This window comes from Suricata suricatta, chromosome 1, assembly GCF_006229205.1.
Source record: "Suricata suricatta isolate VVHF042 chromosome 1, meerkat_22Aug2017_6uvM2_HiC, whole genome shotgun sequence".
Classification (NCBI taxonomy): domain Eukaryota; kingdom Metazoa; phylum Chordata; class Mammalia; order Carnivora; family Herpestidae; genus Suricata; species Suricata suricatta.
In genome coordinates, this window is record NC_043700.1 from 168,071,336 (window position 1) to 168,085,617 (window position 14,282).

Consider the following 14,282-nt stretch of genomic DNA (forward strand, 5'->3'; position numbering starts at 1 on the left):
AGCCAACATCCATGCCTTTAGATTAGCAAATAAATCTTCACATATAATCCAGGCACTTTTTAAACTGCTGCTTTTGCACTGGTTTCCAGAGTGAGTGAATCAGCGGGAAAGCTTTTTAAGAGAAGTATCTCAGTTCCTCAGAGCTCTTCAGGCTCCTGGTTGTGAGTCTATTGGTTTTCAAAGCCAGACATTTGGGAAGCTCGTAGCTCCCCGAAGTTAGAGTGCATGATATGGGACACGAACTTCAGGAAGACGCTCTGAATTTGTGAGATCTCTTCCAATTGTGAGTCAAACTGCAAAGGGTGGGGATTTTGGAAAACCGCACGTCTGTTTCTGTTATCCATCTTGATGTGATCCTTTTACTGTTTATTGTGAAGAAGTTGTTCAGCTATTTTTCAGATTTTCTAGAGGAAGTTGTTCTATACGTAGATTTGGTGTGTCCATGGGAAGAGGTGAGTTCAGGATCTTACTATGTTACCATCCTGAATGGTCCCGTTGTTTGGTTTTATGTGCACTTAATCAAATAGTCTTCTAAGAAAACACTTTACAAGTAACACTAACACTTGTAAAGAAAAGTATTCTTCCATCTTTTGAATGAGAATTTAAATACAAAGTTCGTAAAGACAATGATCATTTATTTTTTTCCTTTAGCACCACTGCCTATTGCCCATGTGTGTTAGTAGGCAAATGCATGGCAAGATTTACATGGTGAAATAAAGAAAGCTGTGATACATGTAGTCAAAATGATGGAGGCTGAAGTTTGTAATTGTGATGAACATGGAGTTTCATGGAATATGTATTTTCAACATGGAAACTGCCCTTTTTCTCTAAAAGATAGAAAGAGAAAGACTCATCAGTTCTGTATATCTAATGCCTTTATAACACAACTCAGAATTCTCAGGTGGATAAAGACCAGGAAAACAGAGACTGAGGAATGCCATTAGCATCAAACACATGCCATGTGTTCTGCTTAGTGTGTCAGAAGCAAAAAAGATTTTTTAAAAGTTGTGTGAATTTTAGGGCATAAATAACCGTATTATGGAAATATAATGGACTAAAACTGAGCACTTAAAATAAGAGCACTGAGTAATTGCAGGCATAGATACAAGACTACCACTTAATTAGTATAATCGCTCTGATACAACACATCCACGTGGGGAATGAAAGTAGCACAAGACACTGAAGAAATCAGTGAACCAAACAGCATGGACGGGGGTGGCCTGTCATGTCTGCGCTGTACTGAGACAGATCAGTAGCCTTGATCCTCGAACTCCGAATTTCTCCATTATTAGAGATGAAAGACACCACGAAGAGACGCCATACATTACATCTTCTAGGAATTTTTCACCTTTATTCCAACCTCCCACCTTCCCTGAGTGCATCAATATGTATCTCCAAGCTCACCCTTAAACAGAATGTGTTAATATAATCATTATCACATCTTTCTAAATGAGAGAGCAGAAGGGGCACCAGACATAAATTAAATTAAATTTTTCTCCCTAGTCTGTTCACCACTACTGAAAAATATAATGTTTGTTTTTTGTTTTTGTTTGTTTCCATTTTTGCTTTTGCTTTTATTTTTTGCAATGTTCTTCTTAACTAGGATAAAAAGCTAGAAGATATTTATTGCCCACTTAACTTTGGAAAGAGTCCAGGGGTAGTTTTTGTTCCTTGTCTTGGAGAAAGGAACGTCACTGTAATTTTCTTAATTACGTGAGGCGCCACAAGTAACAAGGTGACAGCACCAGCTCAGTTCCCTGTGGGAGCATCAGCATCTGTGAGAGTTTGCACAATTCTTGAATTAGTAAGCTTCTCACCAGGGGGGAGCTAAGCTGGTTATTCTATTTTGGATCTGAGAGAATGTTTCAAATTTACCGATGGCATTCTGAAAATGCCTTCCCAATCACCTAAGCGTGTTGTGTAATTTTGAAATGTGCTGAAAGAATGTCGACAAGATAGATTCTTGAAAAGTAAATTTGACAATGGAATTCAAATCGGAGGGATTCAAACCTCCTGCTTTTCTTCACTGCACCACAATTTTCATAAATGTTCTTAAAAGGACGTGCCTAGCTAACTCCATAAATGGCATTTGAAAATATACATGCAGGTTGCAGATATTTTTCTCAAATAAGTTTTTAATATTAAGAAAGAAAGGAAGAAATATATTTTTTTGTTCTGTTCTTTTCTGATAAAATGATTACTCTGTTACTATGTAGAATTTTAAACGTTAGGTTACAGGCATAGAAATTAGGATAAGTCTATATTCAGTTCAAAAGGAAAAAAAACATGAAGAAGCAGTTGAGCACTTATCTCTTAATTCACTGTCAAACTGTAGCAACGGTGAAATTCTGCTTAAACTTTAATACTCAGAATAAAAAAGGAAGTATATATTTTACATATACTCACAGTGAAGTCTGGGTTTGCTATACATTTTTTGTTTGTTTGTTTTATTGTTTATTTATTTACTTATTGAGAAAGAGAGAGAGAGAGCATGAGTGGGTGAGGAGCTGGGGGATAGAATCCCGAGCAGGCTCAGTGCTGTCAGGGAGGGCCAGGACACAGGGTTTCATCTCAAGAAACATGAGATCATGACCTGAGCTAAAATAGAGTCAGATGTTTAATGGACTAATACCCAGTCACCCCACCCCTGCTTTTATTCAGGGAATAAAATAACTTTCTAGAGGCTGTTTCAATCAATATCAAAGTAATTGATAACAATCAGAACTAGTCATATATATGGACACCTTTATGACGGCTAAAAATAGTGGGAAATGACATTGTAGAAGTTGTTGTTGTTGTTTGAATAAGCATGATCATTATCCTAGCCTTGCCACAAAATCAAGGTTATGTTAGCAAGAAAAAAGGAAAGAATATGGGTGGAAAAATAATTGAATCTCTAATTAGATGAAATACGTTGGAGTAATTGGGAAAATGGTAGATTGAAATAACTGGTGGGAATGTTTTCCACTGAGATCGGAAGCAAACAGAAATGGTAGGTGCAAATGTTGATATATTTATTAGTAAAAGAATAGACCTTGTGATAATCTACATCTTCTCACCTTCAATTTAAAAAATAAGGGACTAGAAGTCATTTAGAACATTTGAAAAAGAATAATCAGGAGAAGCGGGAGATACACTGTGCTTGGGAGAAATGATTGAAAGTTAATTCTTAATAGTAGCCTGAGATCATTTAGTGAGCGACATTGGATGTTCTTTAATAATTGCATATGCATCAGAGGTGACAAATTTTTGTCTCTCCTGCAGCTCTACAATGACTTCTCCATCCATGTAAACACACACACACACACACACACACACACACAAGATTTCTTAATTCTGTGAAGATTTTCAACATTTCCTTGAGGCTGATATACTATTGATTTTCTGCAAATGTTATGATTCTAGTACAAGGTTTCCCGGTTCTGCTATACTGATCATTTGGTTGGATGATTCTTTGTTGTGGGGCCTGACTCTCCTGTGCATTATAGCAAATCTGGCGCAGTTTGGGGGCAGGCAGCAGCATTTCTGGCTGCCAGTAGCAATTACACTTCCCTTTCTCCCCCCTCCTACTTGCCACAGTGGTGACAACACGAAAAGCTTTCCAGGTATTACCATATATCCTATGCTAGATCAGTAAGCAAAGGGATCACCAGGATGCTTGATAGAAATGGAGACTCAAGGACTCTCTCTGATTCACTGTATCAGAATGTGAATTTTAACATGCTACCTGATGGAATTCATGCGCTCATTAAAATATGAGAGACGCTGATCTATAACATGTCAGTATACTTTAAGTCCTTTTCTGCCAGCCAATCTCCAACATTTATAGTCTAATTGACACCCTGCAGCCAGATTAATCCACCAGGAACTTCTCATTCTCTGAAGAATAAAATTGAAATTGTTTCCTCTACCAGGTTTTTGAAGCTTCCCATGATCAAAATACCAACTAAGTTGATAATATAATTTCATAAGTATCTCATTCAGAAATGGGATGTTCTAGTCAAATGTATTTACTAGTTAGTGCCTTTCATTCTCTGAATCTTCCTATTAAAATAGAATTCACAACCTAACAAAAGCCCAATGTCCTCCACAAAATTGTCTCTTTTCTTTGTACTTAAACTCTTCTCCCTCTGTTCCGCATTTATTTTGTGCATGTGTGAAGTAGAATATAAAACTTTGCATATTAAAGTCAAATAGGCTGGTTAAAATGTAGTTCTGCCACTTCTTATGACTTTTAGAAAAGTAATTGATTAGCTTCCCTGAGCCTTATTTATAAGTTGGGTTTACTCTAAGTCTGTTCATTAAGAATTGATTTCACAATTAAATGAGATAACGCATAAAAGGATTGACATGGAAAGCACTGAACACATAATAATCATTGCCATTAGAAACAATAATGATAAAAATAATAGCACAATTCATACACTTGGTTAAACACTAAACACACAGAAGTATGCGAAGTAAAAAGTGATACTTTTATATTGTTTCCCCATTTGATTCAACAGCAAAACCCAGAATTAAATATTAATATTTATTATCATTGACATGGTTATTTATTTATTTTTTATTTTTGAGAGAGAGACAGAGCATGAAAGGGAGTGAGAGAGAGGGAGACACGGAATCTGAAGCAGTCTCCAGCTCTGAGCTGTTAGCACAGAACCCTGTGCGGGGCTTGAACTCACGGAATGTGAGATCATGACCTGAGCTGAAGTCCGTCACTTAACTGACTGAGCCACCCAGGCACCCCTATTATCATTGACATATTAACTTAGAAGTATCTAATTCATTTTTATACCACCATATATCATTTACACTGGTAGTTTCAGCAAACAAAGTAAATTATTAACAAATATTTGTGGCTGAGAGAATTTAAGAACATGCCTTCATTTTACTATCAAACAATTAGAGCTTGGGAGTCAGAATTTATGTCTCATTGCTTTTTATATTCCCCACAGCAACAAAAACAGTGCCGGATGTGGTAGAAGCTCATTAAATATCTGTTGGCCATGTACAAGATTGACTAACTGGTTGACTGTGGAGAAATATTTAAATAAACGGGTGTTCAACACCTAAGAGGAAACTCCATCCTGGAAAAATTAGTCTATTTGTGTTTACATCTCACTTTCTGTTCCTTCCAAAGATGAGAAAGATGTTTTTTTCTACAACTAGGTAGTTTATGTTACAAACTTGACAAAATATTTTTCTTTAGCCATCTGCTTTCCCATTTACCACAAATGGAAATTTAATATTCCAGCATTAAACAGTCATCTTGAAGAAAACTATTTGCATCCCCAAATGTTCTTCTCCTGTTATGGAGCCCAAGTAAATCACCTTCGTCTCAAAAACATACACATTACAGATAATATGTCATAATTATTTTCATCACCAAGAATCACTCGCTATTTGCCAGTTGATAGAATACTATTTAACTTTTCCCAGTTGGAAATGTCAGTCAGCACTTGTTCTTGCTTTATGTGAAATGCATAATGACTTTCTATTAAAGACATATAATTTTGAGGTCTGCTTCAAAGTGCACCATTACTTTCATTTTTAAAAAGCTAACTACATTGTTCTCAAGAATCATTGATGGAACCTGCATTTTTAGATGTAAAAAAATTCTCATAATTATTCTACTTATCTTGGAAAATAAGTGACTTCCTTTAGTTGTGTTTAGCACCTGTATTCAATGCATTGAATTCTTTCCAGACATTAGATAAATTATATTCATAGAGCTAAAGAGTTTCAGACTCCTCCGAACACACGGTCTTTACAGGAAATATGCTGCAATCCTCACTTCATCTCCAAAGCAGTGCCTGTTTTCTCTTTAGGAGGTCATACCAGGGACTGCTGGAGGAGACAGAAGGCTTTGCTTTCTTTTCCATATCAACTCCAACTTCTGCCAATCGTAATCTTTTTTTGTTTTTAAATTTTCCTTAAACTCTGTGTATTTCTGCCTTTTTATTTACTGTTCAGTTTCTTGACTTTGAAGCACTTTCTTTTCTTAGTGTCTTGACAGTGTCTCCTCTCAGGCTCCACTTCTCTCACTGACTGTACTTCCTCTTTTGTTCCCCTCAGCTTTCTACCCTCCTAATCCCAGGGGTCTGGCCCTCAGGTCACATTTTTTTCTTTCTCTTTGCACTCAATCCCTTTGTAAACAAACATAAACATGCAGGGCACTCAGGCTTCCACCCTGAACTCCAGATACGTAAATGCAAATCGCTACTGTACATGCCTGCCTGAGTTTCTAGTAGGCGACTCTAAATGAACGTGTCAAAAACTGAGCTTCTGATCTTTCTTCCTAAGCCCTCTCGTCTCACAGAGTTTCCAATCACAGTGGAATGGAAGCCCATCTTGCTAAGACCAAAATTCTTGCAATCATTTTTGACTCTGTCTTTCATATTTCACATCCAACTCATCATCTTATTTGAAGCCTCTACCTTCAAAATATATCATCTCACCTCTGTTCTAGGCATATTTTCATTAGTCACAGAGCCACCACTCTGGTCCCAATCTCCGTTGTTCGTGCTAATTCTATTATTGCAATAGACTCCTTACTGGTCTCATTTTTGGCCTTCTTCCATTTCTATCTATTCTCAATGGGGAAACTAGAGGAAGTCTGTTTCAAAGGAGAGATCATGCCAGATCATGCCACCTGTCTGCTTAAAACTCAACAGTGGCCTCTCATATCACACCAAGTAAATGTCTAGAGTGACCGTCCCCAGATACCCACACAGCTGGGCCCCTCTCCTCATCAGCCAGCTCAGGAAAACTTTGCCTGTCAGTTTAACATTACCACCCTCTCCAAGGCTCCTGAGTTACTTATCTGTACAGCACTTACTGCTATCTAATACGATGCATCAGTGGTTCTCAAGGTATGATGGCCTGACTAGCATGACCATACTCATCTGAGAACTGCTTAGAAATGAAAATTCTCAGCCCTCCCTCCATGCCTACTGAGTCAGAAATGTCAGGAGTGGAGCTGGCAATCTATGTATTAATGAGGCTTTCAGGTGATTCTTCTGCAGGCTACTTTGAGACCTACTATACTGTATGCTTTATTCATTTACTGAGCTCTATTTTATTACATATTATCTTAAACACTATTACATATTTAATAATATGTATGATATATTTTATAATATAAATTAAATACTATTATATATAAAAACGATTACATATTATCTTAAATACTAAATATGGCATCATATGGGTTTTCCCCCAAAGTATAAATATCATGAAAATATCATGAGGGAGAGATTTATTATTACTTTATTTACTGCTGCTTCCAAAGCACCTGGAACAGTGACTGGCCTATAGTGTTTGTTTCACAAATATTGTTAAATGAATAAGTAAGTGTAGGACTTTACATCTCCTTGTCCTTACTCCTGTTATTCCCTTTGTCTATAATGTTCTTGGTTCATTCCTTGGCTAAGTAAGTCTTGCTGTATTTTTTTTTAAATTTATTTTTGAGACAGATAGAGACAGAGCATGAGCGGAAAGGGGCAGAGAGAGAGGGAAACCAGAATCAGAAGCTGGCGTCAGGCTCTGAGCTGTCAGTACAGAGCCTGATGCAGGGCTCAAACCCACTAATGTGAGATCTTGACCTGAGCTGAAGTCGGAGGCTTAACCAACTGAGCCACCCACATGCTTCAGTCTTGCTGTGTTTCTACACTTAACTCATGTAGCAGCTGCGCTTTCCATGAAGTTCCACTACTTTCTCTTTGCAGCTCAATCTTTATTTGATGCTTCTCCACTATTTTATAGAAGATCTTATGTCATTTATAATAACACAACACTACTAATTGCATATATGCATATCTTCTTTCTTCAAGGGAAATGTTTTTCTACATTTCTGTACCATTCCATAATACAGAATATAGAGTAAGTCTTCAGCCAATATTTTCTAAATTCTTGAATTCAAGTTGGAGGTTGTTATCAGAGTAATAAAACAATTAAAGACAACTGAAATGAATTTAAGAAAAACACATTTTGATTGTTGAAAGGATAGACAGTAGTCAGGAAAATCAAGGGGAGGGAGGGATACAGGCTTTGTGAGGGTCCAGGGTCAAGAACCAGAAAGCCTTTCTGAAACAAGGCAACTCCTTCCTCTGTGTTGATGGGTGTGGGTCGGCATGTACTTTACAGACAGATGTTCTGTCTTCCCTCTGAGCAGGAAGAAATAGGAAACACCTATGTGTTTCCCATTTCAACTGCAAACTGAAGACTTACTGGCATCACTCTATCTCTTTTCCAGTTTTCCAGGTGAGAGAATCTGATTGGTCTGCTTCAGTTAGGTACTCACCTCTGGTGAAATAAACTGTATCCCAAGAGTTGATTCTCTGAGAATGGACAGGGGGATGGTACACACTTTGACACATCCTTTGCCTTCAGACACACACACACACACACACACACACACACTTTTATAGGTATAACCATGTAAATCATTGAATAAACTTATACATGAGATAAGATTCTACACTTGTGTTATTACTGTGATATTGAATATGTAAGCATTGAGGCAAATGCAGGAGCGTTTTTCTCATTTTAACACGATTGCAAGAATTTTTCTTTTTTAATTTTTAACGTTTTAATTATTTTTGAGAGAGAGAGAGCAAGAGAGAGAGAGAGAGAGAAAGAGAGAGAGAGAGAGAGAGAGAGAGAGAGAGATAGCGCGAGCAGGGGAGGGCCAGAGAGAGAGGGAGATACAGAATCTGAAGACAGGCTCCAGGCTCTGAGCTAGCTGCCAGCACAGAGCCCAATGCAGGGTTCAAACCCATGAATCATGAGATCATGACCTGAGCCTAAGACGGATGCTTAACTGACTGAGCCACCCAGGCATCTCTGCAAGTATTTTTCAATATAAAAACTAAAGTTTAAAATCTTTACCAAAATTGCATATAGAGGAACTTGTATGGTTTGAAAATTTTCTATGAATCAATCAAATCTAATTTGATGCATCCATTTAACCAGTATAATAGGAAAAGAATATAAAACAAAAGAAAAGCATTGTTTCCTTTTCCTCTGCATCTAATGAGTGACATTTTAGAAAGAGAAACAAGTCTCTCATTTTTGAGAAAACACTTGTTGATTGTTGATTTTCTTTGTTGTCTCAAAAAAGGGGCAGAGGATATGTCCTCAACTAGGATTCTGTGCACAGGAAATAAAATAAAGGGAAAGTAACTCTAACATGTGATTGATAAAGAAATAGGAATTATATGTGGAACAAGAGAAACTTAACAAAGGACCATAGGGGAGGGAAAGGGGAAAAATAGTTAAGGAGAGGGAGGTAGGCAAACCATAAGAGACTCTTAAATAATGAGAACAAACTGAGGGTTGATGGGGTGAGGGGGAAAGGGGATAATGGGTGATGGACACTGAGGAGGGATGAGCACTGGGTGTTATATCAAAACCAACTTGGTAATAAACAATATTTTAAAAAAGTAGGTATTGAAAATTTGTACATGGCAAGATATTGGTCATAAAATTACGATTTCCTTTGAGGTAAGAGAAAAATCTCACATCACCTGCATACTTTGTAATCTTTCATATACTGGAAAAACGGATCCTAATCCTGGTGAAGTTTGTAGGCACAAAGGAAAACACAGAGGTTACAGAATTTTTCCCAGAGTATTTTGCATTAAAATATGATATGCAGCTCAGTTTCCTGGTGTTTCCTGTTGATACAAACGAATAATGATTCCCTATATTGAGTGCCTGCACTAGCTAGACAGTAGGGATCTTTCTAGAGCTCATTAGCTTCCATAGCACATCAGGTGTGAAGAAAGCAGGTCAGTAACCCAATTTTTAAAATCTCTTTCTACTTGCTCTTGTGCCATTTTCCCTTCTGGGGAGAGCAAAGTTAGAGTTTTGGAGGAGATTTTAAATCATTCTTTCTTTTCTGGATGACCATGGTACCATAATTTATGAAGTTTTCCCTAGCACAAAGAACAAGATTCAGTAAAATACTTCAAAATGTATTTAAATTACTAAATCACTTTCCAGATCCACTGCCTGGTTACAATCATGAATACATTTGGAAGGCTAAATATTTATGAAACTTCTAGTTGGGTAGTCTAGTCCCTCCATGGCATACTCAAAATAAATAATACTGAATGTGCACATCTGAAACTGAGTGTGTTGTTGAAGAATTATTTTCTCTTCCAATATTATCTAGATTTACTTGTCATCTAGCTTTCAGAGATCAGAGGCTGCGCGGCAATGCAGAGCCCAGGCCAGTAACTAACAAACAGTCGGTCCTCAGTGAATGCCATTTAAATGGGTTCATTTGTTTTGCCATTGATTTACGAACCTGATTGCATAAAACATTCTCTCTACACAGGATACACAATAGGTTATAAAATGTAAAATATAATTTTATAACCCTTCTGGAATGGGCTTAAAGTCAGCCATTTCTTTACTTTTGTTTTCCAACAAGGGAATAATAAAATAAAATAATGATAGACCATTCATTTACCTGTCAGTTCTTCTGACACTTTTCTGAGATCATTTAGGTCTAATGCAATTCTTTTATTTCCTTTATAGATGCCGGTGTTTTTAATAGGAAAAAAAAAACTCTCTTGAAGTCTATTTGGAGTTTTCTGCTTTCTCGCAGACTCTTTGATGTATTTCAAGAAACATAGCACTTAAAAAGTGCATTGTGTCCTCATCCACATTCACCACCCCCCTCCACAACCACAGTCAAAAGAAAGAAAAAAAAAAGACAAGTGTGGGGCTGATATATTTAGTTTTTATTTCTCCCCTTTACACTCCTTTTCACAGCCTCTCTGATGTAGTCCTGGCCACCTCGCACATGCTAGGACTCTGAAAATTGTTCTCACTACTGTAAAACCACTGAAGAAACGTGCTTCACAGCCTGATGAACTCTCTTTGTGGTTGTGAATATACCTCATTCACTCAATAATTTTCAGCAGGAAACAGTGAAATATGTGACACAGGAAGGTCCAGGCCCAACGCTGCTCTATACAAACTGCTTTCCTTCATAGAAAAGTAACACATTCACCCTTGGCATGGCATGCATTGGAAGAAATCAAGATGGTCTGTGTGGATGAAAAGGTTCTACTGTATCTTTTATTCTTCTGAGCATTTTAAAACATTACTTTAAAAATACTTTCAAAGCCTGTCCAGGATGAGGAAGCTAAAATATTCTTAATGTTTCTATTTATGAGGCAATAAATGTGCATTTGTCAGTGTCACAAGATGGGAGGTTGTATCACTTTAGCAGTATTAATATATCATTACAACTCAAGTTAGTTTAGACATAAACATCAATTAATTGGTTTAAGTCACTGAAAATTCCAGCATCTTTTGGCATTGCTGGATTCAAGACTCAACTGATATGGCTAGGGATGCTTTCCTTTGAATCTCTTAGACAGATGGTCTTTTAATGGTAGACGTAATGGTGGACATGATGGTGGGCAATGATTTTCATTGTGACACTATAATGACTCTGTGGAAAGAGAATATTCTTAAAATATAAGCAAAAGAGTCCCCAGTGGCATACAGTTTGGACAGTTTGTGTAACATGCCTATCCATGAACTAACCACTGGTCTAAGAAGATTGGGTGATGTTGCTGAGCAGGCCTGGGTCATGAGCCCATGTGGGTCACTTCAAATAGAACTATATGTGTTTCCTGGAGGAAAGAATAATTTGTTACCAGAGAAAGAATTAAGGTATCCTAAACAAACAATCATAATTAGTGTCTTAGCTAATTATACCTTGCTTATTTTAAAGAAAAGGAAACCAAAACTTAAATTTTCATAACTAAGCTTAGGACTGGCACTGGACATTCTGTAAGCAGCAGAAGAGAAAAGAGGCCTCTCTAGCTGCTAAATTTTAAATGTATTCTTTCTTATGAGCATGAGCCTTTCCATAATTCAATATCTAGTAACACTAATATCTCAGTTACTTGACCATTTTTAGTGTTTTGGCCACATGAAAATTCAGCCTTGTCTAAAGATGCATGCAAAGATGCACCTTTGACTAACAAAGATGATGAAGGAAAGAGGAATCATTAAGTGAAACCTGTGTGAGCAAATAAAATATTGCTATCATTTAGATCCCACCTTAATATATTTATTTTCTTAAAAAGTCTAATTTAATCCATAGAACCCCATGCCACAAAATCCTGGGATTTAAAAAAGGATAATATTAATAGTAATAATCTTTTTCTGACTCTTACTTCTCATCCATTCCCCATCCCAATATGTATTACTGCATATTAAATTTTAATCATCTGAGGTTATGTTTGCATTTTCAGATACTCACAGCTGATGCTAGTATGTGCTCATTTCCTTATCTCCTGTCCTCGACTGCTTTGGTTTTTGCATGCGTTTGCTTTCATTTCTTGTGAAGACTTGTGACTGCACCATCTCATCACCTGATACCCACCCTGAGAATTTACCACAGTCTTATTAAATACCTACTATGTGTCAAAAAGTATGCTAGGTACAGAAGATGTGGTTTTCAATGAGTACGACAGTAACAATGTCCTATGGGTCCTACAGGGGGAAAAGTAGGTATTAAATGGGTGTGATCTTTATGTCCTTGATAGCTCCAACTATGGAAAATATGGTATATGTCTTTTTCTTAAAGATTATGTCATTTTATTATACGGAATAAAAATTTCATAGCTAATGGTTGCCTATTGAGATTGTTTATGAAATACTCCTTTCCACATGTACTGATTTAGTATTAAATGTATAAATATTTATAATGCCAGATTTAGGATAGACCCTGAGAAAATGTAGAATTTGAGATTTAATTTGAACATATTTCCTTATAACTTTTTTAGGGTCAGTTTCTTTTAATATTCTTCCCTATAGACAACTAGTAGCTTCCTTTTCTCTGCTCAAAGTATGAAACAATTAATAAGTAAGACAAATAAGTTGTCAAAGGGATGAACACATAACCTCTGACAAAGGAAGGTTGAATGATTTCTCTGACTTCTCTAGGAACCTGTTCTGAATACAGAATTAGGAAGCCTTTACCAACCCAGTTGCAAGTAATGTTGGGCCAGGGTAGCCTTCTTTACCAGAAAGGCCAACGACTGTGGAATTAAATAAATGGAGAAGAGGGAAGCACATACTTCTGTGGCAATGAAATAAAAGTCTTACTCTATGTCTGATGTTTGTTGACAGCTTTCAAGCATTACCTGTCGCTTTTCCGTTCTTGCTTCACATCTGGGCTAGCCATTATGGGAGCCCAAAGGCTCCCTCCTTTGGCGCTGGCAGAACCATGCCTGCACTGGCCTATGCATGCACATGGGAAATCTCACTCCAGCCCTACACCTGACCTCAGTAAAAGCCAAAGCGCTAAACAGGCATCTTGGCTCCCTCAAATCATTGAAGAAAATGCTTACGAGCCTTCCTGCTATCAGTAGAAAGCTTCATTATGTGACTACCTTTTGCATATTCTGTGTGTGTGTGTGTGTGTGTGTGTGTGTGATTTGTGTCCCCCAAAAAATCAAATTTTATGTGGAAGGTGCCTTCTGCTCTGGAGGACCGCCACATCCAGCAGCCTTTCCCCAAGAGAAATAAGAAAAGATAGAGAGGTAGAGGTTGGTACGTAGGACTGGTTGTTTCTCCTTTGAACCAGCACATCAGATATGTGATTCCTCGACTTTAGTGGGTAGAGGCAGTGAATGAGTCGTGGAGAGAAGATAAGATATATAAAGCCTATGGGTAGAATACTCTGTATGGAAGGAAACATCAACATTGGGGAAGAATATTACCCCCACACCCAAACATTAATGTCTCTCATTCTTCACAACTACTTGGAGGCCATTTTATCCCCCAGTGCCCCAGCCACAGAAATCCAGCCGTCTTCCCTTATCCCTGGGGGTTATGTTCCAAGACCCCAATGGATGCCTGAAACCACAGATAGAACCAAAACCATACATACTATATTTTTTCTATACATATACACCTATGACAAAATTTAATTAATAAATTAGACATAGTAGTGTATTACCAACAATAGCTAATAATAAAATAGAACAACTACTGTATTAAAATAAAAGTTATGTGAATGTGATCTCTCCTCTCTCTCAATATATCCTATGGTAGTGTACTTACTCTTCCTCTTATGAGAATGTGAGATGATGAAATCTTGGCATGATGAGATGAAGCAAGGTGAATGACATAGGCATTGTGATGCAGCTTGAAGCTACTATTGACCTGATAATACATCTGAAGGAAGATCACCTGATTTCTGACTGCAGTGGACCATGGGTAACTGAAACCAGAGAAAGTGAAACTGT